At 43.3% G+C, this 26,977-nt stretch overlaps 1 long non-coding RNA gene across 12 annotated transcripts in view; it reads right to left on the bottom strand.

The window, feature by feature from the left end:
- The window catches only part of LOC135229505 (uncharacterized), a 598,703-nt gene that overhangs the window by 118,874 nt on the left and 452,852 nt on the right, over positions 1–26,977 (bottom strand). For 3 of the 12 annotated variants that reach the window (XR_010320180.1, XR_010320185.1, XR_010320184.1), the window contains one exon: positions 9,241–13,187. The exons of 3 other annotated variants lie outside the window; for them this stretch is intronic. This is a non-coding gene — a long non-coding RNA (uncharacterized LOC135229505). Of the gene's footprint in view, positions 1–4,410; positions 4,923–8,917; positions 9,216–9,239; positions 13,188–26,977 lie in introns of those variants that run through there. 6 more of the 12 variants (XR_010320181.1, XR_010320182.1, XR_010320189.1 and 3 more) reach the window with 6 other exon arrangements.

Raw genomic sequence — 26,977 nt, 5'->3', positions numbered from 1 at the left:
TTCTGTGTAAAATATAAACTGTTATTAATCCTGGTCATCTACATTTCACATAATTTTCCAAATCTATGATTTGTGTATCACATTTTTGCAAGCTTTGTCCCCCAGAACAATCAGTTGAGTCAGCACCATTTATTAAATAAATATGATTTTCACACCACCTTTTTTTTTTTTTATGAATAGTTACTGTGATTTCCTAGTAGGTTTTCTATTTCAGTTGTCTACCTGTCAGTTTGTATGCTATGTAATATTGATTTGTTCTGTTACTTGATGAGGTAGACACCTGTTACTATCCTGTTATTTCAGGTTTTTCTTGTCTATTCTTTGGTAATGCAGCCCTGGTGTTGCAGTGGTTAAGTGCTTGACTGCTAATTGAAAGAAAGGCTGCCAGGTCGCACCCACCCAGTGGCTCTGAGGGAGAAAGGCCTGGCGGTCCGCTCCCATAAAGATTACGGCCTATAAAGGCCTACTGGGCAGTCAGACGGGATGGCTGAGTCAAACATCTTGTCCAAGGCTCCAGCAACAACATTCTTTGTTATCTATTGTACTACTTGTAGCTTATGATTAATGTATACAATTAAAAAACAACTACCCGAATATTCTAATTGGAAATGCAATCCATTTATGTGTTAGTTTTGGGAACCTCCATTTGATTAACAAGGCTTCCCACTTGGAAATATGGCATATTTTTTTGCACATATTCAGGTTTTGTTTTATTTACGTTAATACATTAGTTTTCTTTATATATGTCCTTCGCTGCTCCGGTCAAAACAATGTTCCCCTAAATATTTTATAGTTTTGGACACAGTTTGCTACAGTCAAGTAATAGGCGAAAGAGAACGACCAGCCTTTCCCACCCTTGCTAATTTTAGTCTCTTATGTCCACATGGGACAGAAACCCTTGATTTTGATGTATTTGTCTTTTATTCGGGTATGCAATTATATCATTATTTTGAAAATCTGTTTTTATACTTATACCAGTTATTTAAATTTTCTAGTTTAACCCTTCACCTTAAAAGTATGTTGAGTCTTACCAAAATCTTTGTCTAGTTCCAAATTTATCAGCATGAATTGAATATTTTTCCATTTATCTCTCATCTGCTAAGTTTGGGGATAGTCTATTATGCCCCAATAGGTAACTAATACTCTGACCTGCTGACCGTTGTTGTAATCACACACAACTTGTTTCTGACAGTTAAGTACTTCTACCTGGCCTCTGTTGGGCTGGGATCCCATTACTTATATTGGTATGAGGTAGCCCAGCTCCCATGAACAATCTCAGCCAATAGAGAATTGTTGTCGTTTGTTGTTGTCGTTTGTTGCTGTCAAGTCATTTCCAACTGATGACAACCCCATGTGTGCAGCGTACAACTGCTTAATAGGGTTTCCAAGGCTGTGACCCTTTAGAAGGAGATCACCAGGCCTGTCTTCTGAGGCACCCCTCGGTGGGTTCAAACTGCCAACCTTTCAGCTGGTAGTTGAGCACTGAACTGTTTGTGGCACCCAGGGACCCCCTAGAGAAGACAGATATCAGTAAGTTCAGTGTTGTTGCTGCTCCCCTCATCTCTGCATTCCTTATTATTTTGATGAAATGCGTGTCCTTCAGGACTGCCAAGAAATGGTCTTATAGAAACTAACTCTGCCACGGCCACATATTGGAGACTTTTGCCTCATCTTCCCACATCTGACACAGCAGGTCTGGCATTTCTATTTCGTAGATAGTGGGCCATTGCCTTTTCCAAGCATCGAAGAACAATGCCACAGCTTACGAGACCCATTTCTAGAGCCCTTGCTATGGCGATAAATCCTTGTTAGGAGAGAGTTCCCCCATATCAACAAACTGTCCTTGACCCAACTTTATATTAAACTCCCCTTGACTCAGCACCTTCAGCACCCATCCTCAGCACACCCCCGTCCTGCTCACACAAGGCAGCCAGATCTTGCAGCTCCTTCAGTGTACAGTCCCTCCCCCCCTTACCACAACCAACACTTCCCCCAGTGGCTATACTGGTATGTGACAACTAAGTATCTGGACAAATGCATGGGCCGCTATCTCAGGACTCTGCAAAGGAAGTGGTTGGCAGTGGTAGGAAACCAGAACATAAAGTATAAACATTCCAGAGGCTGAAATTAAATGAGTCCAAATCATGTAACTGCATACCAGCTGTGCACAGAAACAGCTCCAAGAGAAGCACTCTCTCATATCAAATGGGATAGAGGGTCCATAAAGGAGAGAGGTGGGCAAGTCGGCAGGTGGGAAGAAACTTAAAACTCTGGAAGAACAGATTCCTTCTCTCTGACCAGAGTATGTAAGGGCCCAAGAGTGTGGAGGAAGCTCCATTACGTTTTCTCTCTCCCTGTCCGCTGTTGGCATTTAGTCAGTTCTGCCTCAAAGGGTGTGACTTTTCGAAAGCAGATCACCAGGCTAGTCTTCTGAGACGCTTCTTGACAGACTCATGCTGCCAACCTTTGGGCCGGTTGTGGAGTATTTTGGCCCCATAGGCAGAACCAGTCGCTTATGTGCACGACAGAATGAGGAGATTAAAGCCACAGGATTCCTACCAGTGGGCCAAGAAAGCACTCCTTCAGAGCTCAGAGAGCATCAGAGAAATAGAGAGAGGAAGCGGCACAAGAAAGAGATTCTTCAAACTTGCTATGAACTCCTGGTTCACCACCCATCCCCCCAGATGCATATGCCTTGCCCTGACCCTAAGAAGCACTATCAAATCCTTTAAGAGCCTCACTAGGGGTTACAACGCCATCAAGATTCCAGTCTGGGTGGCACTCATGTAGATTAGACCCGAGTATCACCGCAAAGGCTTCAAAAATTGAACAAAGATGTGAGCCACAGAATACAAAAACAGGACAGAACTTGCAGCATGAACATATCTGGGTCAATTGAATGCTAAAAAAAACAAAATTAACATTTTGTTTTTCCATAACATTTAAGCAAGACTTACAGTTTTGAAATCTTAAGACACGTATTTTAAAATGCTATTCTAATCATGCTCCAAGAAATATCAGGGACATTTTTTAAATACGTGGAAAGATAGTGGCTATTTGCAAATGAAAATTTTACATGCTAAAAATGCAATGCTAGCAATGAAAAATTCATTTGATAGTTTCAAAAGCAGAATGGTGATGACAGAGAAAAAAACTGAGTTGGAAGTAGATCAATAGAAAATATTTATTCTGAAAACAGAGAAAAAATACAGAAAAAGATGAGCAGAGCCTCAAAAACTAGACCAAAACCCTATTTCTTTATTGGAACTCCAGAAGACATGGAGAAAATGTGTGGTGCAGAAAAAAGTATTAGGAGAAATACTAACACTTTCCAAATTTGGTGAAAGACATGAACTTACAGATTCAAGAAGCTCAGCAAACCCCAATGAGTTAAATTTAAGGAATTATATACCGCAATAACATATTATTATGAAAATATTTTAAGCACACTATACGAATTCTTTTACAGTGACATGTAAAAAAGAAAACGGCGTACTGTGCTTATGACAATACCTGGGAGGGGGAAAATGCAGTTGACAAAAAAAGAAAAAATATATATAAAACATGCATTATTTGCATAAAAATATGATATATCATAATCAATGGCAGAATAACAAAGACCAAGAAAATACTCAGGAAGAAGTTAGACAGAAAACAACACATTTCAAATGGGAAAAATAATTCAAATAACTCTATAGTCATTATCAGAAGCCATGGAAGCCAAAAGATTGTGAAACAACATTTTTTCAACACAAAGAGGGAAATATTAATCTATATAGATATATAATTCTATACCCAGTCATACCTTTGGGAGTAAAGCAAAAGTAATGCCATTCTCAGGGGATGGAAAACTGAGAGAATTCATCACCACCAGACTTCTGCTAAATGAAACACTGAGAAAAGTGGTTCAGGTGGTAGACTTGGAATTTCATTCATATTTCAGGAAAGCAGAAAATGTGGGAACTATGTGGATAAATATACTATGTCAACACTGTAGTCACTGCACAACATGGCACTGGACATGCCTCTTTGGAAAGGTTTTCCAGTCTCTTGGAAATGCTTGGGAATACACTCTTGGTGGCAAATCATTATTAGAGAAAGGAATTAATTTTGACAATATCTGAGAGCTGGCTGTATTCAAGTCTGGTGAATAAACTGGAAAATAAATTTTTGGACCCAAAATAAGTCGTGGAAACAAAAAAATGAGTCTCAATTCCCATGTGGCCATGAGCCAGCTCTGAAGGCCTTCCCCAGAGAGGCATTTCAAGCACATCGGGAGCAATGTCTTCCTGTTGTTTTTGCTAGGTGCCATCGAGGGGATTTCTGAGTCACCGTGGCCTGGTGTGAAAGGAGAATTGTCCCCATAGGGTTTACTGGTGTGTAATTTTAACGGGAGCAGGCTGCCAGATCTTTATTCCTTAGAGCCTCTGGGTAGGTTCAAACAATTAACATTTCGGTTAGCAGCCGAGCACTTAACTTTTGTACCACCAGGGCTCCTTGGAGCAATATCAGTACCACAGAAGTTGGTATGAACCTTCCCATGGACCTTCTCTGAGAGATAATCCCTTGCTTAAGAACCAACTTTAGTTTTCATATATACTCATTCTGCATCAAGTCTAGGTAAGAATTAGAGTGCATCCTTGAGAGGACAATATTTTATATGTGGTCATCAACAAAATATGCCTCAAGGGCAAAGTTTAAGAATAAACCAAGGGATTTCCCATCAGTCCTTGGGACCTGAGAGGGTCTTCAGGAGGATTTTCTGAGACTCATGGAAAAGGAAGTAGTAGATGCTGCCTTCTTTTTACCACTTCCCTCCCAAACAAACAGGAACCACTGCTAAGATGTCAGGTGTCAAACCCAAACTCCTCTTCGCATCCTCTATGAAACTTGTATAGTAAGACCAGGAACCAGGTGTTCAGCTGTGTGAAGAGAAAAGAAAAATTTTTTTTTTTTTTTAGTATTTCCCATCTTCCAAAGTTTCGAGTTCCAGTGGAATCCTGTTATAAGTCACTAGATCAGCCCAGGACCTGGAAGACTGAAATTCCTGGTGCTCTGACAAGTGGGAGGGGTGGGGGGGGCACTGGGCAGAGCCTCCTTGACATCACTTGCCCCAAGAGGCTCTGGAGGCTGCTTCATGTTAAAAGTCAAAGGCCCTTCCGGCCCAGCAGAGTAAGAGCAGGGAAAGACTTTCTCCATTGAAAGAAGAGATGGGCTCAGGAGCTGCAGGTGTGAGACCATTCAGCTTTTTGGCTTCAGGGCATCCCGGCCGGCCCCAGTTCACCTTTACAACTGGGCCTTTATAGCCTCTCCACTTCTCTCTCCCTCCCAGCTTTCTCCCAGCACCATGGGCTGTGGCTTCTGCTAGTTTCAATGTTTCAGTAGCACCTCACCCCACTCAGAGGAGGCAGGTTTGCAGGGTGGGGGGCACAAACCCATAGTGCCGCTTAGGTGTCCTTCAACAGAAACTCTCTGGAGGGGACAAGTTGGCCTGACTGATCCTGAGACCCAGACAGAGGGAAACCCAGGGGGAGGGTCATTGGTTGAGGAAGTGTCAGCACCCTCAGGGTCATGTCCCTGGGGTCATGCCCAATTGCAGGAAAAAGGAATTAGCTCTGCAGCTTGGTGTGTTGACCATCCAGTATGAAGGCCCCGGAAGCCTCTGGAGAATTCTCAGAATTTAGTCTAGTCCAGCACTGGGGAAATCCTTACTGAATGAGAGCAGCCATATTCCTGGGGATCTTTATTCTAAAACTCTCAAAGCAGTTGATACAGTCTTAGGAGGTGGGAGATAAGAAAGCTTGGGGCCACAGAGGGACTGTGGCAAAAGAGGGAGGTTCCTATCACTCCCTCTGGGGTCTTGTTCAGGATTTTTTTTTTTTTTTTAATGCAACTTGGGCTCCAAACAGGCATTTATCGCTGAAGTTGTATTTATGATCCTTAACTCAAATCTGGAGTTTTGAGCTTATTTTGATGATTTCTTCTTTAGTCTATGGAGAAAGGAGTCTACTATAAGCCAGTGGTGAAAGTGCAGGAAATAAAGTCCCTAGTCCTGACCGGGGTCGGCTCTGCTGCACCCCAAACTAGGGGTGACCTCCCTGGGGAGCCCTTCTGAGGGAGAAAGGGGGTGCAGTGTGTGTACCTACAGTGTGGCCTCTGGGGCTTTGCCTTCTCCTCCCAGAAGTGCAACCTCGGGCCTCCACGTGCGGACCCAGAGTTAGAGGGTGACCTCAACTCTCCCACCTTTCCTGGGTCATCCTCTGGACCCAAGTCCCCATATGCCTCCTCTGCCCTCCTATCCCAGCATAAGCGCTGTGATCAGGCTCAGGTGCGTGCACTGGGTCTCGCTCTCTGTGACCTCAGGCTTCCCCTATTCTGGTGCGACCTGTGAGCCTGGTGGGTCTGAGTTCAGGGCAGGGCTGGGTGGGCTGGGACTGTCGCAAAAGGCTCCTGAAGCCAGCTTCATCCTGCTGCCCGCGAGCTTGCGGTGGGGCAGCCCTGGGCATCGCGCATCCCCCAGGGCGCCCCTCTCTGTGCAGCCCTGCCCCGCCCCCACCCCCCAACCACCCACCCTCCGCCTCAGGCCTCCTAGTTCTAGAGGCGCCTTTTCTTGATGCCCAGATGCAACTGGGCACCGCACCGCCCCGCAGAGTCAATCCAGCTAATGACCTCAACCTGAAATGCACAACTTTAAAACTGCTAGATAGGTGGGAAATGAAAAAAAAAAAGTAAATGTGAAACACTTAAAAAGAACAATTACAAAGGTGTCACATTATGTGGGACTGACTGTATTCTCACATCATAGACTCAAAGGAGGCTTGGTTGTATGTTTCTTTGCAAATAAGTCTTAGATAAGGGAACTGGTACCAGGAGTAGATACGCAGCGTGACTTCCGGAAAATGGAAAATCTGGGATTGATTAATTGGCCTGGATGAGGCTGAAAACAGTGATAACCGCGTAATATTTAATGATGACATCCTAGCAGTCTACAACATGCAGTGAAAATTTTTCTAAGTAAATTGGCACCAGAAATGGCCTTTAATCACTATACAAAATGGGTCAGTAGTTCAAGATCTCCCTAAGAAGAAGGAATCAACTCGATGGCCAAATGGTTTCAGGTTTGGGAGACCACTTTCAGGCAAGTTCCAGCAAACATGCAAAAAACAGATCATCTTAATCTTGTACATAGTCACCAAAGAAGAGAAAAATATGAGATGCTCTCCAACTTGATCCCTAAGACTACTTTAATATTGATACCGAATTAGAAAAGAAAGGTATAAGTAATTGAGATGCAAAACCCTACATAAAATGCTGGCAAAGAACTCCAGACAAGTGTAAACCATGTAATACGCCACGATCAAGGGGGTTTATTGTCAGCATGCAATCGAGTGAACATTAAACATTTAATAACTTAATCCACCACATGTGTAGGTTAAGGAAGAAAAGACAAGGCTCACATAAAGAGATGGCGAAAAGTAGTGATAAAATCCAATCACACTGAGACATAAGAACTCTGAGCAAACTAGGAACAAAAAAAGGAGTTCCCAAACTTGGAAAACTACAACTAGCATGATAGTTCATGGCGAAATGTGGGACATTCTCTTTAAAATTAATTAGCAATAAAACAAGGATGCTTTCTCTTATTATTTCTATGAAATATTTAACAATGGAGGTCGAAGCTAGAACGAAATGACAAGAAAAAGTATAACTGTTATTATTCATAGATTATACGAATGTCTTCACAGGAAATTTTTAAAAGCCATAGAAAACATTAGAATTAATACTAGTTAATCATAAATACAAAGTAAAAAATAAAGTGAATTTCTATGCCTCAGCATCAAGCCGGCTCTTTTGTAGCTTAGTGAAAGCAGAGGACACTGATAGGGAAACAGCAGGATCCAGGTGGGCTAGACAAGGAGGGGAGAGCACTATTTTACCCTAGGCTGGATTTATAAGCACAGATATGTGTGTTAGTTACCTAGTGCCGCCATAAGAAAAAAATAACACAACTGAGTGGCTTTAAAGAACAGAAATTTATTTTCTTACAGTTCAGGAGAGGCTCGAAGTCTGAATTCAGGGCACGGCTCATGTCTACTTCAGCTTCTAGCAGCTTCCAGCCACCCTTTGTGTTCCTGGCCTTGTAGATGCATCTGCTCCTGTCTGTGTCTATTCTGCTGTTTTTATAACTCAGAAGGGACTAGGTCTAGGACCCACCCTACACTGGTATGGCCTTATTAACATAATTTTAAAAATCCCCTATTTCTAAATTAGGTCACATTTACAGGTACAGTGGTTAGGATTTCAACATACCTTTTGGGGTTATACAATTCAGTCCATAATAGTGCCCTCACCAGACATTCTGGACTGAGAGTCCAAGCATGAGCTGCTGAGAGTGGTTCTGTTTTTTTTTCTATATTAGTTGACTGTAACTTGTATCAATGGTCACCCATATGAACTTTGGAGCAACTTATTATGAAGGACCTGGTCAACCTTTTTAACCATGTCCATTATGTGGAAAAACACACAGACTCCCATCACTGTAGCCTTGAGAAATTGATACGGGTGGAATGGGTTTGGGACCAAGACTTGCTTCATGGCCTTGATAACATGGCATAGCTGTCAGACGTCCACGTGGAGATGTCAGGTAATAATACTAACAGCTAACACTTACTGAGCACATGCACTGGTGTCAGGGGCTCTTGTAAAAGCTTCTCCTTAAGAGTTTTGCTCTGCATGATAGTCCTATGAGGAATGTGCCATTATAATGCCCATTTTACAAAAGAGGTCGATACAGAGAGTTAGGCTGACATTTGAATATACGAGTCTGCACCCAGGAGGAATTTGACTAGAGCTACAAAGCTGGCATCTTTAGCTACAGATAGACAGCAGTGGACTCACTGAGTCATTCTAGACAGAGGGTGTCAATAGAGAGAACTAAGCACCGAGCCCTAGGGCACCCTGACGCCTACAAGCTGGCCAGGTGAACCACAGCCAACAAAGCTCTCTGAAGGCCAGTGTGGTTCCTGGAAGGTGGCCTGTCCTTTCTCTAGGCCGAATTTCCCCACTGCCCCTCCCACCCGCACTGGCTTGTCCCCTTCCTAATGGCAGGGACAGTGTGTAACTTTCACCACTGCCCAAGATCCCAAGGTTACAATAACATTGGTATGGAAAGCAGAATGATGGAGTCAGGAAGCCTGGTGGTCACATGCAGCCAGCTGGAAAGAGAAAAGAGCAAATAAACAAGGGGAGAAGACCGTGAGCCAGAGGAGTGGGAGAAATGAAATATTTCCTGAGTGCCAAGTAAGGCTGGGCGACTGCTAGTGGCATGTAGTTCCTCATTTAAGCTTCAGAGGGACACAATGGGTGGAATAGACATTGTTACCACTTTCATCATGCAAACGCTTTATTATCTTTGATTTTAACAGTCACATGTTAACAAACCAGAAAACTGAGAAAAGTATAATAAAAGAATACATCTCATCAATTGCAGACTATAATGTTGCCTCAGAAGCTGCTCATTTTTGTTGCTGCTGTAAATATTGCACACAACCTTTGCCAAGTGAACAAGTTGTACAGGTGTACAAGCTATTGACAGCAATTACATTAATCAGCTGTGCAAACTTACCCTTATCAATGGGATTTTTCCACCACCATAAACTGAAACTCCGTGCTCTGTATGCAATAACACTGCTTTATTTCCTCCCTCCTGCCCCGTTAACCCCTAATAAACTTTCGTTACTATACATTTGCCTGTTCTTATAAAAGGCAGGTTTCTGAATCTGAAAGCTCTTGACAAGCCACAAGGGTGAATTCGTATGGTAGCAGAAGTTATTTGCAATACCTATGTCCTACTATGGACTTGGTTCTAGAATATATAAAGAACCGTTTATAAAGCAAAAACAAAAAAAAAGTCCAATAGATGAGGAAATACTTGAAAAGATTTCTGTATGGCCAACATACATTCATTAGTTATCAGAGAAACTCTTAACAAAATGTCACAATGTGATACTATCCCCCACACACCAGAATGGCTAAAATGAAAAAGATGGAAAATACCAACTACTAGGTAGAGCATGGAGCAAAGGGATCTCTAATTTACTGCTAGTGAAAGTGTAATTTGGTACAACCACTTTAAAAATGCTTTGGCCATATCTACTAAAGCTGTGAACACACATGTATCCTACGACCCAGCAATTCTACTTCTAGATACATACCCAATAGAAATGGGTAGATATGTTCAACAAAGCACATACTTCTAAGGAATGAACACTCTCATTCTGAAAGCCTAACTTTTTAAATTTTTCTTTAGATGAAGGTTTACAGAACAAACTAGCTTCTTACTAAACAGCTAGTACATATATTGTTTTATAACAACGGTTACCAACCCCATGACATGTCGACACTCTCTCTTCTTCAACTTAGGTTCCCTATTACCAGCTTTCCTGTCCTCTTCTACCTTCTAGTCCTTGTTCCTGGGCTAGTATGCTGCTGGAGCCTCATTTCGTTTTATGGGCCTGTCTAATCTTTGGCTGAAGGGTGAACCTCATGAGCGACTTCATTATTGACCTCAAAGGATATCTGGGGTCCATACACTCAGGGTTTCTCCAATCCCTGTCAAGTCAGTAAGTCTGGTGTTTTTTTTGTGAGTTAGAAGATTGTTCTACATTTTTCTCCAGTTCTGTCCTGAATGCTTCACATTCAAAGCATTATTCTCTGTCTGTTCTAAGGTGATGGCCATATATAATATGTTTATATAGAAAAGTCTAGAGCTTTCTCTGAAATTCAAGAGCAAATCTCTAGAGGCTCATGTGCTTATAGCTTCTGTTCCCTCTGGAGCTACTGCTTCTGTCTGTCCTTCTGCTGGGCTGCACCACATGGAACCAGTTATAAAATTCAACCTCATCTTATAAATTCACAGGAGTCCTACTCACACAAAATTTTTATTGGCTATGACAACAGGTGTGTAGAAAAGGAATAGAAGGGATTTCTATTGCAGCAAAGCAAAATCTTAAAATGAAATGGCTGGGAATGGCGGGCCTCCTTCTGTAAAAATGCTTTTCTATATGGAATATGGGAAAATGCAGTTAAGATATGGCTTATGCAAAAAGGCAAAAAGGAATGTTTGCAGCAATTTGGTAATCATTTAGATCACCTGTAAAAATATTTTCATCCTTTTTCTCATAGCTTGCAGGAAAAAAAATTCCAAAAGGATCACATACTTAAAAGTAAAATATGCCACCATAAAAATTTCAGAAGAAACTATGAGAGATTTTGTTTTGCTTTTTATTGGTAAAAGAGAAAGATTTTCTAAAAATCCCAAAGCTGTGAAGGCTAAAACTGGTAAGATATAGATACAGATCTTTGGCATAGCAAAAACTATATGAAGAAAGCAAAAATACAGGCAAAAAGCTGAAAAAAAAAATTGCAGGCTAAGGATTTGACTAGACATTTCTCCAAAGAAGATATAGAAATGGTCAATAATCACATGAAAAGAAGCTCAACCTCATTAGTCATTAGGGAAATGCGAATCAAAACCAAAACGCACTATTATTTCAAAACCACTAAGATGGCTCAAATCAATAGGATGGACAACATATGTGGTGAGGATGTGGAGAAACTGGAACCCTCATACATTGCTGGTGGACATGTGACACGATCCAATCAGTTTGGAAAACAGTTAAGTACTTGCTCAGAAAGTTAAACATAGAGTTACCATGCATAGCAATTCCACTCCTAGGTATGTACCCAGGAGAGCTGAAGCATGTTCACATAACAACTTACAAAAGAATTTTCATAGCAGCATTATTCATAAATACCCAAAATATGGAGAGAATCCAAATGTCATGAACTGATAGACAAGCTGTGGTATATTCGTAGACTGGAATATTAGTCATTAAAATACATGCAACAATATGGACAAACTTTGAGAACGTTATGCTAAGTGAAAGAAGCCAAACAGAAATGACCGCATGGTGCGTGACTCCATTTATATGAGATGTCCAGAACAGACAAACCAACACAGACAGAAAGTAGATTAGTGGTTGCTACGTCTTGGACGAAAGGAATAATGAGGATGACTACTAATATGTAGGGCATTTATTTACAGGGCACTGAAAATATCGTGAAGCTAGACAGTGGTGATTGTTGCACAACTCTGTCCATATACTAACAACCACAGAATTGTGCACATTTCAAAGGGCAATGTTATGGCGGGTGAATTATCTCTCAATAGAAATATTTCTGACTCCTAAAAGACTAACTTTTCAATTCAATATATAGAACTTATAAATCAGTAGGGGAAAAACAACCCAACTTTACCATGTCTCTTTCCAACCAAAGTGAAGGGGGTACATTCAGTTAGTACACTTTATTTTTGTCTCTCTCTTCATTATAGAAGTTCTGTTCTCATTTTATATAACTTTAAGTTATACAAGTACTAGTCTCCATTCCCTTATCCCTGTTTTCACTATTGTAACTACATAAAGAGAGCAGTACCATGGTTTTTATAAAAACCCACCCACTCATTCATTCACTCAAATCAGTTTTGAGTGCTTCTTAGGTGCTAGGAACCAGGATACTCTTGCAACACAGCAGAGAAGCTCCTGCCTGCACGGGCCTTCTATTTGTGTGGAGCAGTCAGATGATAAACCAGCCAAACAGCATGGAATGTTACCTAACATCAGGGAGGAGGCGTGTGATTTTGGAGGTGTCCCAAGCTGTGTCTCTCTCGTGAAGAGTTCTCTCTTTCCTCTAAACCCAGTGAAAAGTACACACTTCGAAGGCACTGTGGGGTCGATAAGTGTGAAAAAGAGATTTCATTTCAGTTTCATTGTGTTGGTTTCACCTGCTACTCTGTCAGCATTTTTTTAAACATTATTCTGCAGCTAATATCAACCCCTCTCCAAAAAAAACACTCTTGCCATGCAGTTGATTCCGACTCACAGCGACCCTATAGGACAGGGTAGGGCTTCCAAGGAGTGGCTCATCTTAGGACACAAATAACTCCTGCTTATGAGAATCCGAAAGCTGTTCAGTGTGGATGTGTGAGGGACTCAGCAACACTTACGGTAATTTCCCAGTAGGTGGGCTGCAATAGTGTGAGCATCAGGAGTAACGAACCCCATGTGCACTTTGCATCCTTCCACAGATTATGACACAACAAACATTCCCTCCTCATCGTCCTGCATCTTGTAAGAGAACAGAGGGAACCGTTAGGCAGGACCCTTTGAAAACGCAGGGCAAGAAATTTTATTGAAACATTAAATTCAACATAAAATCTTTCTGCATTTTCTTTCCTTCCCTACCTCATTTCAGAGAGGTAGTTGGACTCACAGAGTTGAATCCCTGAAGCCTGGAGACTCTGAAGAGTCTATGGTAAAAGCCTCAGCTCACTGGATTAATCACAGTGAGTGAACTGGAACCCAGGGGAAGAGTGGGAGTCAGACAGCAGAGTCCTAGACATTAGGAAGGGGTGAGGTCTGCTTCTTGATAAAGCCCTGGGGTAAGTGGCAGCACCTCAAAGGGTGATGCAGGCACGTAAGTAGACAGACTCCCTTATGGCGTTCCCAGCCCTGCCAACGTTCTCATGCTCCAGCTGGGAAAGGAAGCTGCAGAGGCAATGCTTCTAGAGAGATCACCCACATAGACTGGGGCAATGAGTGTGTTAAAGCTCTTCTCCAAACCTTGGTCCTTCATTAGACTCCAGGAATTACTGCATATCTGGGTGAGGGGCACCCTAAAAATAAACCAACACGGAAAAAAAAAACAAAGCCCTAAAAATAAGTAAGGTTAAAATTTCACCCCAATTTTGTAAGCCAAGAGCTCTGAGTTGGAATTCAGTTGATTGAAAGAAATATCATGTTTTCTTGCACACATGAATTTGTGCAGATTCACAGTTACGGTTCATATTATTCATTCATCCATGGAGCCACCAAAGATTTACTATACAATAGCTACATGTGAGACCCTATGGCAGTTGCTCTTGATGATGAAATGACTCAGAGAATTTCCCTCAATGCCTGGTGAGAGAAACAGCCAAGTTAACAGTTGTATCAGTCATGTATTGCTCTGTAACAAATGACCCCAAATTGTCGTGTCTTAAAAGAGCAACAATTTACCAGCTCACAATCTTTCAAGTTGTCAGTTTGGAGCTCTTCTGATCTGGGTCAGCGTCAGTGGCTCACAACACGGCTTCCTCATGTGTCTACAATTTGCTTCCAGGTAGCTGGGAGCCAGTTCATAACATCAAGTCAGTGAAACCACTAGATCCTCCCTCCATTGGTCTTCCATCATCTAGCAGGCTAGCCTGAGGATGTTCCCATGAGTTCTCAGGGTTTAAGAGCAACAAAAGGGAAGTCTCAATGTAAAGTCTTCCAACTCTCTCATTTTATCAGGTTTTCTACCATCCCAATGTCCAAAACAATAATGTCAGCCCCAACTAAGGGATGGAGAAAGACTCCTACTGCTAATGAAAGGCGCTCCAGAGTCTCATAGAAGGCATGGGCACAGAGAGAGGATAAATGTGTAGACATTTCTTACATCAACCACAACAGGTAAATGCAATTGTGTTTTATACTGTGGTAAAGGGTTTTGCAGGTACAATGGAGTAGGGAGCAAGAAGTGAACAAATCTACCAGGAGGATATTTAGGGAAGAGCACAACCAGGAACTGATGCCTCAACCAAGTTGGGAATATGATTGGATAGTTAAGGGGTGAAAAAAGGCCCGGGTCCAGGAAGCCCCATGTCTTCTCCAGAGAGAAGTCTGAGGAGACAGGCTGAAGCCACTGAGGCATTTGGTACATTTGTGACCAGATGCAGATCATCTTTTGTTCTACTGTTTTCCAACCACTCGTCCCTATTTATAGTTTGGAGTCGTACAAGAGTAGACCCTAGCATTTCCCTGTTGAAACTGTTATTTTCCTCTGAGAAGTCATCACCACCCCAACGTTCTTAATTGCTTCCTCAAATGCTGCTTCCATTTACCAGCTCCTTTTCTATATGGGCTCCAGAGTGAAAGCAGAGCCTGGAAGATGCAGAGGTCATGGACTTTCCCCAAGTCAACTCCTAAACCTCCCATTCTGGCTGACCACAAATTCCTGAGTCTTAGCATTTTATGGTGAGCTCATAAGCCCAATCTGTTCCAATGGGGTCAGTTCTCTTAACCACCATGCTTCACCAGAGAGTAGGCCATAAGATGGGATGGGAGAGAAAATCTTCTAGTCACGGGGAAGAGCCTGTGTGAAGCCTCAGAGGCTAAGGAGACCTGAGAGGTGTTCAGAGTGGACATTGTATGACCAGGGCTGGAGAGACATGATTCCAAGAGAGTCAAATGAGAAGTTTTGGGCAAATCAACTCCTGATCACACTGTAACGATTCCCTGTACTCTCTCTCTCCCCACCAAGGGATAGTAACGACATGGAGTGCAGAGAAAAGCTGCAATTCCTTTTTTATATCTAAGCCCCCTTTTCCCAGTCTGGGACTGGCAGTATTCAAGCTCCTACTTGAACTGTTTCATATTTTTGTTTTTGCTGTGTTTCTATTTAAAGCGGGCCCATGGAACTAAGCAATGTCAGGAATGATGTCACACAGGGTTATGGAAGTTCACGCTGATCTCACCTACTCTTTTGGAGAGGGTGTCGATCTGAGGTCCTGTGGGAGAGCATCTGAAACTACTCTATCACGGAAATTCCGGACTAAACCGGGGTCCCCAAGTCACCAAACGGTCATGCATCGTGAAGAACTGGGAAAAGGGATAAAGATCCTTCAGAACATCATTATGATTGAACTTCTTCACCCAGAGAGGAGGAAACAGTGATACAGAAGGAAGAGGCCTTTCTCTAAGACTCTAGATAAGGGTGAGAGGAAAAATTGTCCCAGACTGATGTGTGTTATGGAACAAAGGGTCTGGTTTCCACCAGAAAAGAGAGCCATGATAGGACAAGATGAAGGAATTGGGAATGGATAAGGTCATAAGAAGGAGCGTCCTGAGAAAGCATTTCCTGTCATTTGGTGGGCAATTAACCAAATTCTTATATCAATAAGAAATGTAGGAATAAGTGAGGGATCAAGCTACAGAATTCATTGGGAGTTCGAGAGCTTTCCAGGCACTCTGTTGTTTAGGATCTGTACCTGGTGGAAAGGAAGGAAGCCAGTGGCCAACTAGGGCAGAGAGTATAGGATGGGGGAAAGGGTGGTTAGAGAGAAGCGTACTTATTATATTTTCTAATGACATGATATTAATGTACTATGTGAAGAATTAAGAAAATATTTCAGGAGGTTCTGGGAGTGAGAAGTTGAAGGAGCCCAGAGCCCACATCATTGAGGGCAGAAGATGGCTTGCAGACTCCTCCCCTAGATTCAGGAACTCCCCTTCTCCTCCTATGTCTTCTCCCCACATCTCCCGAAGGGCCTAAAAAAACTCTCACAGCAAAGAGAGCTATAGGATAGAATTTTTTTACATTCCTACTTTTCTTAACCTGAATTTTGTCTAGGATCTTTAATTTGCCACTCCTTTCAGGGCAGTTTTGTTGCCCTCTCCACTACCATTATTTTTGCTACCCCCCACCACTACTGTAGTGCTGCCCTCCACTGGCCCTATTTCCTTTTGCTTCCTAGGTTTCTAACTGGCCTCTAAAACCCTCTTGAGAGATCCCCTGCTGCAACTTCTGTCACGGAGTTTGCACTCCACTCCCAAGATGCTTCCATCTCTTTCTTCCTTAACTCGCCAATCCTACCTTCATACTCAGGAAAATACAGACCCTTATGTTCACATATACAACCCACCCACACACACAGTTGATGTGGTTGTGTCTTGGCTACTGAGATTTGTACCATCGGACTCTCAAATATGGACATCTCTTTCTGCCTCACACTGAAAGAGTATTTCCCATAATGACATGGTGAGAGCTTTCTGTTCAGGGAAAGGCAATCTTAAAGGAGAAGCTTTAAATTATACATAAATATACAAATTTTGCTCTAAGTATAATTCTTTGAATAAAAGGTCTTCCCTTAATGGCCACATAAACCAGAGACGCCATCAGCCTAAAACCAGAAGAACTAGGTGGTGTGCAGCTACAGTCAATAACTGCCCTGACAGAGGATACTTGCAAGTTATAAAAATGATGGTACCCTCTAATACAGCCCTTATACTGAAAGAAAAGACCAATATGAATGTCAGAGATACTCTGAAACTTGCTCTTGAACGTAAAGTAGCTAAAGGAAATGAAAGAAATGAGGAAGTAGAAGAGCTGAAGAGAAGATTTCAAAGGGCGGCTCGAGAAGACAAAGTATGATAATGACATGTGCAAAGACTTGGCGTTAGAAAAACAAAAGGGAAGAACATGCTTGGCATCTCTCAAGCTAAAGGAACTGAAGAAAAAATCCAAGCCTCGAGATGCAATAGTGAAGGATTATACAGGCAAAATATTGAACAACACAGGAAGCATCAAAATAAGATGGAAAGAATACACAGGGTCACTGCACAGACACACAGACACAGACACACACACACACACACACACAAAAGCATGGGTCGATGTTCATCCATTTCAGGAGGTAGCATGTCATCAAGAACTGATGGTATTGAAGGAAGAAGTCCACACTTCACTGAAGGCATTGGCAAAAAACAAGACTCCAAGAACTGACAGGTACCAATTGAGATGTTTCAACAAACAGATGCAGCACTGGCCGAATAATCTAGCCATCCGATTGGAAGAGATCCATGTTTGTGCACATTCGAAAGAAAGTGATTCAACAAAATTCAGAAACTATCAAACAATATCATTAATATCAAAACTCAGTAAAGTTTTGCTGAAGATCATTAAAAAGAAGTTGCAACAGAAATTCAAGTCAGATTCAGAAGAGGATATGGAATGAGGAATATCATTACTGATGTCTGATGGATCTGGGCTGAAAGCAGAGAATACCAGAATACCAGAAAGATGTTTCCATGCGTTTTATTGACTATGAAATGGCATTATACTGTGTGAATCATAACAAATTATGGATAACACTTCAAAGAACGGAAATTCTAGAACACTTAAATTTGCTCATGTGAAACCTGTACATAGACCAAGAGGCAGTTTTTCAGAGAGAACAAGGGGTACTATGTAGTTTAAAATCAGGAATAGTTTGTGTCAGGGTTCTATCCTTTCATCACATTTATTCAATCTGTATGCTGAGCAAATAATCCAAAAAGCTGCACTCTATGAAGAAGAACGTGGCATTAGGTTTAGAGGAAGATTCATTAACAACCTACGATATGCAGATAACACAAACTTGGTGAAAGTGAAGAGGACCTGAAGCACTTAGCGGTGAATATCAAAGACTACAACCTTCAGTATGGGTTGCACCTCAACATAAAGAAAACAAAAATCTTCACAACTGGACCAATAAGCAACACCATGATAAACAGAGAAAAAATTGAAGTTATCAAGGATCTCATTTTATTTGGTTCCCCAGTCCATGCTCATGGAAGCAGCAATCAAGGAATCAAATGATGTATTGCAAATCTGCTGCAAAAGAACTCTTCAAGGTGGTGAGAAGCAGAGATGTCACTCTGAAGGCTAAGATGTGTATGACACAAGCCATGACATTTTCAAACGCCTCATATGCATGTGAAAGCTGGACAATGAATAAGGGAAACCGAAGAAGAAGTGCTGCCTTTGAATTATGGTGTTGGTGAACAATATTGAATATACCATAGACTGCCAGAAGAACAAACAAATCTGTCTTGGAAGAAGTACAGCCAGAATATTCCTTACAAGCACAGATGGTGAGTGTTTGTATCACATACTTTGGACATGTTATCAGGGGAGACCAGGCCCTGGAGAAGGACATTATGCTTGGTAAAGTAGACAGTGAAAAAGAGGAAGACCCTCAGTGAGTTGGATTGACACAGTGGCTGCAACAATGGGCTCTAGCATAATAACAAGTGTGAGGATGGCACAAGACTGGCCAGTGTTTTGTTCTGCTGTATATAGGGTCACGATAAATTAGAACTGACCTGATGACACCTAACAACAACAATACCCTGTTCAGCTCGCTGCCTGTCTCTTAGTTTGCTGTACTGTGGTGGTTTGGACGTTGCTATGATGCTGGAAGCTAGGCCACCAGTATTTTAAATACCAACAGAGTTATCCATGGTGGACAGGTTTCAGGGGAGCTTCAAGACTAAGACAGACTAAGAAGAAAGACCTGGAGATTTATTTCTGAAAATTAGACAATTCAAACCTTACAGATCACAAGAGAATACTGTCCAATTCACTTGCTTTGGACATGTCATCAGGACAGATTAATCAGTCCTAGAGGAGGATATCGTGGTTGGTGAAGAAGAAGGCCAACAAGGCTGTAGGAGACCCTTGGTGAGATGGACTGATACATTAGCCATAATGATGGAATCTAAATTGCTGGCACTTGTGAGGATGACACAGGACCTGGCAACCTTTAGTTCTGTGGTACCTAAGTTCACCATTAGTCGGAGTCACCTCAATGGCAGCTAGCAAAAAATTACTGTTTGAGAGGAGAACTGAGATATGAACTTGATACAATATACCAAATATTAAAATGTTCAAAGATCTCATGTTTACTATGAAAGAACAGGAATTAAAAATACAGCTTTCAAATAGCTAGAAGGAAAAAGAAAATTTCATCATTCCAATAAAAAAAGAAACAGGAAAGGCAGAATAATAACAAAAAAAAGAACAGTGAATATGAAGTATAATATGGGAATTATGTCTAAATGTATGAGTAATAGCAAGAAAAAGGGATTAATACCTTAGGAAAAAACATGTACACTCAGCTTAGACTTGCAAATCCAGCCATATCTTATTTATAAAACAAAATTAAAACATAATGACAGAAACTTTTAAATTATGTGACTACAGGAACAACCCTCTGCCAGATACCGTTGATACAGAAATGATTAAGAAAAGATTCCTTGCAGTCTCGAGAGAGAAACAGCCCAGTTAACAAACCAGTTATCAATTGCTGTATAACAAATGACCCAAAAATGAAGTGCCTTAAAAGAACAAGCAGTTACTTCGCTCACAGCTTTGCGGGTTGGCAGTTTGGGGTTCTTCTGGTCTGGGGCAGACTCAGCCGCTCTCGGCTGGGCTCCCTCATGTATCCGGAATCAGCCACAATGTCAGCGGGAGGGCAGAGGGTCTGAATTCTTCTCAGCTGGATTCTCTCTCTAATGATCTCTTGTCATTTATTAGGGTGGCCTGGGCTGTTCCCATGGGTTCTCAGTGTTTGAAGAGCAGCAAGAGGGCAAGGAGGAGCCCTGGTGGTGCAGTGGTTAAGGGCTCAGTTGCTAAAGGAAAGGTAATCAGTTTGTACCCACCAGCTGCTCTGTGGAAGAAAGACATGGCACTCTCCTTCTGTAAAGATGACAGCCTTGGAAATCCTATGGGGCAGTTCTACTCTGTCTTTCAGGGTCACTATGAGTTAGAATATACTTGAGAGTGATGGGTTTGGTTTTTGGTAAGAGAGCACGCCATGATGTGTCTGATTATATCTGGTCTCTGCTTCTATTAGTCTTTGTACTGTCCCAAAGACCAAAGCAATCATAGATCAGTCCAAATTCAAGGAGTGGAGGAAGAATCTTGCTCTTGAGAAAGGGAGCTATAAGTCATATAATATGTATGGGTACATACATATTAGAACATGTGGCCATTTTTGCTATCCATCACAACATGTAAATGCAATCAAGTTTGTCCCTAGTTGTGGCAGAAGCATTTCTTAAATACAATAGAGTATGCAGCAGGATGGGAAATTCTACCAGGTGTAGGGTTGGAAAGGCTCCCACCAGGAAGTGATGTTTGACCTAAATTTTGAAATACGAGTGGATGGTTAGGAGATTTTCTTTTTTTTTATATTTCCAACCACTTGCCCACATTCTACCATCTGTACTCACAGAAAACGAGCCCTCTGCTCCCATGTTGACATCTTTCATTTTCCTTCAAATCCTCAGGCTCTCCTCTACCTACCAAGCACAACTTCCCAAACCCTGCCTTAAAATGTTTCAACAATTTACTTGTTCCTTTCCTAATTGCCCCCTGGACAAAAAAGGAGATCAAGCAGAGGACAGTGGACCTTTCCCCGAGGGCTCTCCTAAGCCTCCCAGGCAGGTTGACCATAGACGTCTGGAGTCTCAGTGCTTTTCTGTGATGATGTAATCCTACCCTTTTGAGTGGCTCCAAGGGAGAAGCATGTGGACAGGCCAAGAGGCTTCACACGGTTTAGAGTCAGGAGGTCAAGAGAGAGTGGCGTAGACACCACCACTGAGTGATAGTACCTCCAGGCAACAGACCGAAAACTCCATTCTGCACGGATGGCTACGAAGGGTGAGTCTTTTGGAAGAATCTTCTTTTATCTAATCAATAGATATACATTGAGTATCTCCTATGGGTGGGGCTCTGTCTCACTTTCTGGGACTGCCAAATATGAGGCAGACCTCATCTTTGTTCCCAAGTTATTTACAACCCATTTGGAAGACACAAATTGGAAAATGAGCATCTCCTATGACTCAGTGCTATGATGGAGGATTACTAGGTGCTCTGAATACATAAAGCAGGAGCACAGACTGGGTACCATGGAGGAGGAACCAGTCAACTGAAGGGAGAGTATGTCTACTAGTCAGAGGGAACAGCCTGTGTGAAGCCTAAGTGGCAAAGGAGGCCTGAGAGGTGTTCAGAGTGGACATTGTGTTTCTAGAGCTGGAGAGATTTGATGCAGGGCCAGAGAAGAGGTTTGGGAGAAACAGCGACTCATTATACTCTTCTATTCCCTCAACTCACAGTTTCCTTCCTCTTGGATATTGACTTCTTTAAGTGAACATCTCAATTCATTTTTAAGATACAATTTCCCTCCTCCCAGCCTCCTATCCTCTCCCACAACAGTTGCCATGTTTTTTCCTAGTGCGCTGTTTAGATTCAAACTGGGCCCTTGGAACTGAGCGATGTCAGCGATGATGTCACACAAGGGTTACTGGAAACCTTGGTGCTCACTCAGATCCTAACTGCTCTTTGGAGAGGTTGTGGGTCTGAGGTCTCCTGTGGGAGAGCGACTTTGGATACCAAATTACAAACGGTTCTGCCTAAATCAAGGTCCCCAACTTGTGAGAGTTTGGGACATCATCTCTACGTGGGAGGAGGAGAAACATCTTGCCGGTGACCATCCTTCGTGGTTCATCTTCACCCAGCCAGAATGGAGCAGCAATACATGAGAAAGAGGCCTTTCTCTAAGGCCCAAGGTAAGGGTGGGAGAAAAATTCAGTCTGTGCGATGGGTGCTGGGCAGCAAGAGGTTTGATTCACTCCGGAAACAAGGACCACAAGGGATCACTGAGGCTTTCACCTGAAAAAACTTCCTGTCAATTAGTAAACAGTAAGAAATTATACTGTGAATAAATAAATGAAGGAATAAATATGTGAGTGAAGTATAGAAATCTACTGTCATCTGAGGGGCTTTCCATAACAGTAGCAGACAAGTCAGATTTGTGAACTCTCCTGCTCTGTTAGTGGAAAGAACGCAGGTGGGCAACTGGGGCAGTGGGTATAGAACCAGGGAGAAGGGTGGTTACAAAGACTTGTACTTAATTTTTTCAGGAGACTGAATTAATATATCATGCGAATTAAAACAAAATATCAAATTTATCAGGAGGTTTTGGGAGAGGGTGGTGTGATGGAGCACAGTACCACACGTTCATTCAGAGTTCCCAGTCAATGTAAGCTGCCACAGTTCTCAGCCTGGACTCAAGCAGAAGAAGGTCCAGGAAGGCCCTGCCCCTCTAGCTCTAGGGATTTCCTTTCTCCTCCAAGGTCTCCTGACCATCTTTACCTAAGGGTTTAACAATTCTTCTAGGTAAAGACAGCTATAGTATAGATCTTTTTTTCTCTTGTAATTGAATAATTTCTAATGTATGAGTCAGTGACACTCATTACATTCTTCAAGTCATGTAACCATTCTCAATATCCGTCTCCAAACTCTTCTACAACCATTAACATAACCTCAATGCCCCAGTGGAAAAACTTCCCCTTACCCCTGCCCACAACTGGCAATGACCAATAATCTTTGCTTTCTATATATTTCCTTATTTCATATAAGTCACATTGTACAGTATTTGCCCTATACTTAGGGCAAATACTAACTTATTCCATTTAGCATGATGTTTTCCAAGTCTAGCAGGAAAGAATTTTAAAATTCCAACTATAGCTAAACTCATTTTCTGCTATCATTCTTAGTTATCCATTCTTTCTCCGACTAGTGTGCCCCCGCCTTGTCTTCTTTGTTGCTGCCCCATTCTGCCCTTCAGTGGCTGAGCCCTGCTTTCTGCTCCCTCCTTGATCTCTGTATCCTTCTAACCAACTGCTGGCATGTTCCCTCTCTGAATCTTGTCTCTCTCTCGAGCTTTCCCTCCATTCAACGCACCCAACCTAGCTCCATCTCTTTCTGCATCCTGAACTCTGCAGTCCTTCCCACAGATTCAGAAGCATACACAGACCTTTAGGTTGACATAGACAACCCACGGAGACATACACAGGAGAGGAGGTTGTGTGTTCTCCATCTGAAGTTCTCGCATCAAGGTTCTCAGATACGGCCATCTCTTTCTGCCTCACTTCATCTACTAAGGACTGGGCTTCTATTCTGAGAAAAACAATTTTCATCTTCTACTGTGGCTGGGTTAATAGGGGTGCAAGGAAGAGGTATACATGTAAGAATCATAACTAAATATACACATTCTTCTCTTTACGTATACCTCCTCTATAAAAAGCCTTTCAGTAAAAAGAGGATGAAAAGAGGTTACCATTGCTCTGGAGTGTTTACCCTCCAAATTTACTAAGAATATCACCCGCATACAAAACATCAAGTCACACATTTATTATGAAGCTTCATGGGAATGAGGTCATTTCTAAGTTCCAAAGGAACAAATTCATTGGAATTCAATAAATGTGGAATTAAAGAAAAATAACTTCTTAAAAAATGAACTATCATAAACAGTGCCACTTTACAATGGAGACTTTGTCTTCCACAGCAGTGCCCCCAAAGGGTGGTGGGTCTCTGGGGAAGAAGAAAGAAACCATGGGGTCTGCAGAGGTGGAGGATGTGGTGATGGAAAGGCCTCCAGGGGTCCCTATGACCAAAGCTTTGGGGTCACAGGTGAGAATAAGGACCCTGAAAGCTCAAGTAAATTAACTCTCTATTCTCAGAGGTCTCTATCCAAGAGGAAAATGCGCAACAGTCAGCAACATACCAAGAAAAAAGTCGAAGCTCCAGGCCAAGGAAGATTCCAAAACAATCTCAGAATTCTTATCCTTCATCTTCCACCGAGCAGCCCTCTCACTCCTCCAGCTACGGGGCTGCCCCAGGAAAGCCATGGGTCAGGTGCGCATATTTCACCAAGGTGCACACGGTCAAGGGGGTGGCGGTCGCCTGGCAGACCAAAACCTCCTTTGACCCCGTGGGCAAGATGCCCCAGGTCTTTGAGGCCGAGCTCTCTGAGGAGAGCACCATCGGCTCTGCCCCAAGTCTGGCCAACACTGAGTCCCTGGTCAGCAACCTGGAGCCCTGGCAGGAGGGGCCCCAGACCTGTACCCAGGAGCCCACTGACCAACGGGAGGAGCATGGGGAGAGACCCCGCGCAACCACCCCGGAGTGGCTGGTGACCCGTGAGCACGGCTTCCGCTGCGTGGCCTGCTGCCGCGTGTTCCAGTCCCGGGAGGCCCTCGTGGCCCACGCGGAGCATGGTGTGAGCCAGGGCTTCAGCTGCCGGGTCTTCTTTGAAGAGCTGCTGGAGAGGCAGCTGCCACGCTCAGTCCAGCGAAGGCCCAGACGCTGCCACCAGCTGGCCAGGCGTTGCCTGATGGCCACCAAGAAGAGGGAGGTGAGGGAGAAGAGAGCGGTCTGCAGGCGCCTGGAGGAGCAGCTGGAGAAGCAGAGAGAAGAACTGAAGAGGCTGAGGCACCAGCTGGACAGGCTGCAGAGGCAGGAGACCAGGCTGCAGAAGGAGCAGGTGCACCACCGAGGCAAGATGGGAAAGCACCTGAAGACGTGCTAGAACCCCGGGACTAGGAGGAGCAGGGCCTTTGGGCTGGAAACGTGGGCCCTTCAGTAGAGACCTCCATTCAGGTTCGTTTCACCCAGCTCCCCTGGAAGATCATACTCTCCTTCCCCTGTGACCCCAACCCTCCCAACCCAAGTGCACAGAGAACTCCAGCCCTAAGGGAGATCTGGATGGAAGAAGTCCCAGATAGCTGACCGCAGACACCAGGTCCCCTCAGAGGCTCCCCTGGCCCAGGAGAGGACAGGACAGGCCTCATCTGGATGGTGAGATCTTGGGACCATAAGGATGAGCGCAACATAAATAGGGAAAGGGAAATGGGATTTCAGTGGGACTTGGGAGGATTGGGGGGGCCCTGCTGAGGTGTCATGGTGAAGGGGGTGTCACTGAGTTCTTTGGAGGAGAAGGAATGAGAGAGATGGCAGGCTGTTGCGAAACATGCCTGCAGGTGAGCAGTGGACATAAAGCCCTAAACAAACAACTCTGGGGCCCTTCCCAGCAGTATAGAGGCAGAGAAAGAAGCAGGGCTTGGTAGGAGGAGAGAAGGGCAGGTTGAAGGAAAATGAACTCACCCCAGCCATGTCTTCTGGTCTCCTAGGGTGAATTTGGGTTTATGATTTGGATGCACCCTTTTTGCCACATTGGGGGAATGTGAACTGGGAGGTGGTGTAGAAAAATCCCCCTGGGTGTTAACCATTTCTGGATAAGAGCTGATCCAGGGCTTGCAGGATATTTCCTGTAGAGCATGTCCTAGGGTAAGGGGTAGAGCTTTGGAACTTTTTCTTCTCCTTAAAATCAAGCTGTACATTCCGGTTCTTGACATGTCAAACAAACTTGCTAATTTTTTTTTTGTTTTCCTGTGGTCAAATCTGACCTGTCCCGAGGTCAAAGAACTGGAAGAAAAAGGCCCTCTGAGGGGAAAGAACCAAAAGAGAGGACAAGCTTCAAACCCAGGGAGAACAGCGAGAACACAGGTGATCAGAGGTAATGGTGGGAAGGGGCAGATTCAGGGCCAGACTCAACAGTGGACAACAAAGCCCCAGTCTCAGTCGCGACATCAAATCCCAAGTCTGGGGAAGCCCTGGACATGACAGGGGTGTATCCATCTCTCTGGGAGATGAGACCACAAGTATCACAGGGAACCCCCCATGGGCAGAGGAATGGAGGGCAGGGCCTCTAGGATGGGCACCTCCGTCCACAGTCTGTCCTGTGTGTATTCCTCAGAGTGACAGAGACCGCTCCTGCGAGGCAGAGGGTCACAGGTAGAAAAGAACCAAGGTGTTCAGACCAGGTAAATTCTGCAGTCTCCTAAGGATCCAAAATGAAAAATCAGAGATTCTCAGAGGTATCAGGGTGGGAGGGGTTGGTATTCCCAGGCTGGGGAGAGGCTGGCTGGGGAGGTGCTGCTTTCTGAAATCTTTTCATCAACATCTTTCTTCTTAAAAGCTACCTTCCCAGTTGATGTCCTCTATGATCTAGGCTCAGACCTGAATGGGGCCTAGCATGCACAAAGGCGGGTTATCCAGCGGGGCTAGGCAGGGAGGAGGTGGAAGCAGCATATCCGGGAAAGAGAATCTTCTAGAGGCGCAAGAGTTACCTAGTGAATTGCACATGGTGTCCAGCCTTCTGAATTTAGCTGTAGACGTGTGCTCGCAAGACGTCTTTGAGGGGTAACTCTACTGACTTCCCAAAATTATTTTTGGTCATTTCCAGTCATAGAAACCAGAAGAACTCACTGGCTCCAAGAACAACAAGAAATCCACTGGATCTGATTATTACTTTCTGCGGTGTGCTCTCCTGACAGTGATTCAAATCTTTTGTGTGTCATTCTGGAGAATTGTCACCTATTTTAAATATCTAACAAAACACGTTAAAATATACATATATCTATGATGTTTATGAATTTCCAAAGCTCTG

The sequence above is a fragment of the Loxodonta africana genome, unplaced genomic scaffold (genome assembly GCF_030014295.1).
Source record: "Loxodonta africana isolate mLoxAfr1 unplaced genomic scaffold, mLoxAfr1.hap2 scaffold_32, whole genome shotgun sequence".
Taxonomy (NCBI): domain Eukaryota; kingdom Metazoa; phylum Chordata; class Mammalia; order Proboscidea; family Elephantidae; genus Loxodonta; species Loxodonta africana.
The sequence above is the reverse complement of the archived record's forward strand: the minus strand, read 5'-3'. Positions and strand labels throughout refer to the sequence as shown.